Source organism: Lampris incognitus, chromosome 6 (assembly GCF_029633865.1).
Source record: "Lampris incognitus isolate fLamInc1 chromosome 6, fLamInc1.hap2, whole genome shotgun sequence".
Taxonomy (NCBI): Eukaryota; Metazoa; Chordata; class Actinopteri; order Lampriformes; family Lampridae; genus Lampris; species Lampris incognitus.
The window spans coordinates 17,695,300-17,701,087 of NC_079216.1; the positions used below are offsets into that span (position 1 = coordinate 17,695,300).

General features: G+C 42.6%; 1 non-coding gene across 1 annotated transcript; it reads left to right on the forward strand.

The window, feature by feature from the left end:
- The first annotated feature begins 4,338 nt into the window (after window positions 1-4,338).
- trnaa-agc (transfer RNA alanine (anticodon AGC)) lies at window positions 4,339-4,411 on the forward strand. Its single transcript has one exon. It is a non-coding gene; the product is annotated as a tRNA-Ala (tRNA).
- Window positions 4,412-5,788: the final 1,377 nt, after the last annotated feature.

Below are 5,788 nucleotides of genomic sequence, written 5' to 3' on the forward strand. Positions count from 1 at the left end.
AAGGGAAAATTTAAGTCCCGATGTGAACAGGGAATTTTCATCGGCTACGACAAAAATAGTCCAGCCTACCTGGTCTATTACCCTGAAAGGGAAAAGGTCCAAAAACACAGACTAATTCTCAAACAAAGCAGATAGAGAGAAGGGAACTCAGACATCAGAGTCACACACAGGAGTTGACTACAGTGTGCTGGTACCAGTAGGGGTACCAGAGGTTACAACTGGTGACCGCGATGTCAATGTTGTAAATGGAAATGTAATTGAAATGAATTGTGGTGGTACTGAATCGTTAACTGAACAGACTGTTGATGAAACTGTTAACAAAAGGTACCCACCTAGAGACAGGAGAAAACCTGCTCATTTCCAGGAATTCGAAATGGAGGACTCTGAGGAAAGTTTGAACATTTGCATTGACTCTTGTTACAGAGCGGTATGCGATACCCCTCAGTCATACCAGGATGCCATTGCGTCCACAAAATCCAAACAATGGAAAAACGCAATGAGGAAGGAAATGAAATCACTTGAAGCAAATGAAACTTATAGCCTCACAGCATTGCCCCCAGGTAAAAGTGCAGTGGGGGGAAAAGGGGTTTTTGCTTTGAAACGGGACTGTGATGGTTCTGAAAAATACAAAGCGAGGTACGTAGCTAAAGGCTACAGTCAAAAACAAGGGACTGATTACGATGAAACATTCTCACCAACTGCTGATATGTCCAGTGTAAGGGTCATTATGCAGAAGGCTGCACGAGAAAGTTTAATTTTGCACCAAATGGATGTAAAAACAGCGTATTTACACGCGCCGATTGATTGTGAATTGTATATAGAGCAGCCGGAAGGGTTTGTGAAAAAGTCGACCTCAGGTGAAACACTTGTATGCAAACTTAACAAGTCACTTTATGGTCTTAAGCAATCTGGTAGAAACTGGGATGCACTGTTACATGCTTGTCTATGTGACAACTGTTTCAAACAAAATCCCGCAGATCACTGTGTGTATTCAAAAGTGAGCCAAAATGACAAAGTGATCTTACTGATCTGGGTTGATGACCTCATTATAGCAGCTAGCAATGAGGCCATATTGCAAAATGTAAAGAAAATGCTCACAGAGAGGTTTGAAATGAAGGATCTGGGTAAATTAAAGCATTTCTTAGGCATAGAGTTCACCCAGACAGAAGGGCAAGTCAAAATGTCTCAAACGAGATATGCCAACAAAATTTTGGAGAGGTTTGGAATGCAGGAGTGCCTTTATTTGGAGCAGTTACTAGAGAACCTGGACAACTACAAATATGGTCAGATCAAAATCTACGAAGACAATCAGGGCACTATAGCAATCGCTAAAAACCCAGTACATCGACAAAGGTGTAAACATATTGTAACCTATTTTTCTGGACTTGCTTGTTAGTGATTTTAAGTTCCTGTTATAAGCTGTTGCCACAGTATATGCCTTGAGCTCTTATTTTGAAGGCCGAAGAGAGAGCGGAAGTGCTGTACGCAGTGCTGTTGCTGTGGCGTTCGGTTGGGGGAAGAATCCAAATAAAGTGGTCCTCGTGTTAAAGTGGAACCTCCGTATTTGTTATTTTATAGTTTCATACATACAGTATAGGCGACATCTACAAACCCTCGGTTACATTGGTGGCAGCGGTGGGATGCTTGTGCCAACGTCCCGCAAAAGAAAGACGTTTAAATTACCGAAAAGAAAGGTTCGGAGAGTCAGTTAGCTTCTCAGTTAGCCTCAGCTAGCAACGGCGGAGCTTCGTCGTGTCGGAAACCCGGCGTGGTGTGTGCACGAAGACTTCACTCATCTTGCTGCTGTCTTCTGAGATAATTGAGGAGCAACATGTGGAAATACGAGGACCACTTTATTTGGATTCTTCCCCCAACCGAACCCCACAGCAACAACGCTGCGTACAGCACTTCCGCTCTCTCCTCCGCCTTCAAAATAAGAGCTCAAGGCATATACTGTGGCAACAGCTTATAACAGGAACTTAAAATCACTAACAGGCAAGTCCAGAAAAATAGGTTACAATATCGATATTAAATACCACTTCATTAGAGAAATTGTGAACAGTGGTAGAGTGATTTTGGAGTACTGCCCTACAGAACTGATGGTGGCAGATCTGATGACTAAACCAACAACCAAGCTGAAACTGAGAAAGTTTAGTCAGGACATAATTGGCACTTAGACTGCGGTTAGTGCACAGAGCACGGTGTTTTTGTTTACATTATTAAGGCAAAGAAGGGACCTTATTTTTGTTGTTTATTTCCAGGTGAACCCCAGTAAGCCAAATTCGAGTGGGGGTGTTGAAATGTATAAAAACTGTACTCTGTGGTGCGAATTTCCCTTACGGGTGTTTTGTATATTGTACTTTTTGTACCTTATGAGCCACCGTAGGTTCAGCGGTGATGTAATCACGCAGTCTGGCGTGTGCACTTGTACAGTGTGTTCATGAGATTCAAAAAATGCGCGGTGGTCACATCTAATGTGAGCTCTGTATAAAAGTGAATGCAAATGCATTGTGAAGAAAGAAAATAAATTCACCATCGTTGCTGAAAACAAGTCTGTTTATTTTTAAGTACGCAAAGTATAATCCGCTGAAGAAAAACACCTCAACAGGGAACTTGCACAAACAAATTCAGAAAACCAAAAAAGAGACATAGATAAATCTCACCATTCACCCCAATCAAGACACCCCATAGATTTCCACTCTGGATCCCAGAAAGAAAACCATTTATCTAAAACCAAGAATCCTTTCTCAGTATAAAACGGAGCAAGCAAGAAGTTCAGAATAAGTAACCTATCATAGGAGTCATCGTTATCCCTCAAAGATACAATGAATCCATGTTGACTCATCTCTCTGGCAAGATAATACGTTTTGGCTGTGTTTTTCTTTGTAACATAAGATTGTTTCATCTTATTGTAGCCCGTGGAATTAGATACCACACAGGACACAATTACTTCCGGGGTTCTTGTAGCTTTAATTTTATTGTTTGAACCGTCGAATGCAGATCGTTTTACTGAGTGCATAAATTCCTGTGTCTTTCGAGCAAACAGCTCATAAATGTTCACAGATGTGGCAAGTTTAACAGAAAAGATTTTAAAAGGAAAATAAATACAACATACAACATACGGTGCAAAATACGGCAGTGGACTATGTATGTTAAACAGGGTTTAACAAAGTTATGTGGAACTTCCTGAAGATCGCGCAACTTCTCACTCTGTCAGTTACCTTGTCATGCCTGCAATGGCGAACAGTGGTCGACGGCTCGCGCCCAAAATCACCGAACATCAACTCCAGTAGCGTTGCGGAGTCAGAGCACCGTCACACCGCAATCTTCAGGTGCTCCACACAAGAAAAAAAGAAAGAATACCCAAGATGCACTTGGATGACTTGCACGGAGTTACAATAAAAGTCCGCAACACTGCCACTTACTGGTCAAAACATGCAATGACAACCAAAACTATAAAAATACACTCACAATCTGCTTCACAATTTAACTACATCAAATGACATTTTACATGGCTTGACAGTGTAACAATTACATATATTAACAGTTAAACTATACTAAATTTAAGTGGAAAATCATTTAACATATTTAACAGATTTACCACCCGGCTACATTATCATCATTGGTGCTGACATGGAAAAAAAAACGCTGCAGTTTCTGATCTCTGGGTTTGCGCCTCGATCTATTGCTTCTGCCTATGTGATGCCAGCACCCTAAGATTACCTTCAGCGTCCGTAGATCTTGCCCCAGGTAAAAGCAAACATTAGTAGGCCAAGCTAGGTTAAACGTAGCAGATGATAGAATTGTCAATTACTAACGTGTTTGCTTAGTGGTGGCTGAGAGGACATGCAAACCAGAAAAACACTGTGCACTGAGGAGGGGTGACTGCAAACCAGACCACACAGCCGGCAGCTGGTGCAGGTGAGCACTCCTATCCTGCGAGACCGAGATAAACCAAGCTTCATTTGCTGATGTGGCAAAGCTATTGCTAGCACTGTCGCAGACGCTAATGAGATGACTATGAGGCCGAGTCTGTAAGGTATCTCGAGTGCCAATCGCTTCTAACCTAATGGAATGAAACCCCTCTTGCTGACGTGTGGACAAGTCTCTCTAAGAGAGGCAACATACCTAAGTGGAGAGCACAGCTAGAAAAAGACAATTGAACACACTTACATAAGTTAGCAGTAAACGGTAAAGAGCTAAGCTAACCTCTGCTTCACTTGGTGAGTATGCTATTTAATGAAAGCTTAAAGCCAAGGCATACCAAACACGAGTTTAGGCTCTCTACCACACAACTGTCTGTTGAAATACCGTGTGAGGTTCTTAAGTTGCGAGCTAGGGGAATTAGCTCAAGTGGTAGAGCGCTCGCTTAGCATGCGAGAGGCAGCGGGATCGATGCCCGCATTCTCCAGCCAGGAATTCTAGCCAGAGTATTGTCTGCAATCCGTTTAGAAAGGCCTCTTAAGGCATAGCAATTATCTTCACTTTAACTGTGAGACTTAACTACTACATAGTGCTGCCGATCCAGTTGGTATTTTCTAGAAGGGTGTCACATAGCTATATGTTAAGCAAGCATAGTTATTGTATTTCTACAACACTGAAATAAACAACGACAAAGGGGTTTGAACATTTGGCTTGATTGGCAATCTGAAGATAAGAGTTCATGACACAAATCTACAGGGAATATCAAAACCTTGTACCCTCTGTGAGGGATGAACTCACAACCTTCAGATTATGAGACTGACGCGCTGCCTACTGTGCCACCGAGGCTAGGGCCAGATATTCATGTACAGCCTCTCAACAAGTGAAAAACTGTGTGCTAATTAACCAACCTCTCCAAGCGCCATTTTATTAATGCAGCTTAAAGCCAGGAATTTCCCAACTGTTGTAGCAGTGGGGGGGGGAATGCACTCATATCATATCTCACATTAAGGGTGTGATGGGCAAGTCTCGTATGAAAGGTGTCTTTTTCAGCAGACTTCACGAGACAATCAAGTCACGTTGTTTCTGCTGCTCCTCTGTGTGCACCACATTCAATTGGAGTTACTCGAGTAGCAGTTCATCAGGACAGCAGCACCTCCATATTGATTGGAGTTGCTTGAACAGCAGTTCATCAGGACACTGGCACCTGTGCATACTTTTATAAATAAACTCATGAGCAGCTGCACTCCAGTTGATTAGGATTTTTCTGAAGCATAAAATGGATGCTTGCCAGACCATACAGCCGGCAGCTGGGGCAGGTGAGCACTCCTATCCTAAGTGGAGAGCACAGCTAGAAACAGACATTTGAACACAGTTAAGTTAGCAGTAAACAGTAAAGAGCTAAGCTAACCTCTGCTTCATTTGGTGAGTATGCTATTTTAATGAAGGCTTATTGCCAAGGCATGCCAAACACTAGTTTAGGCTCTCTTCCACACAACTATCTGGTGAAATACATCTTACTGTGTGAGGTTCTTCAGTTTTGAGCTAGGGGAATTAGCTCAAGTGGTAGATCGCTCCTTTAGCATGCAAGAGGCAGTGGGATCAATATTTGTTGTTGTTTCACATGTAGCTATACCCTGTAAATAAATCACGCTGGTTAAATGGAAACGGTTCTGAGTCTGCTTCCTACATTTTAGCCACTCAGGCCAGGCTTCCCCACAGTTGGGGAGACCGTGAGGCTGGCTGCCAGTTGCTTTACTGGCACTTAAAGTCATTTTGTACAATGTAAAACAGTGTAAAACTGGCCGCCAGTTAAGCCGACACACCTGCGTTTCCCACCATGCTGAAAACTGCATGGAGATCGGCA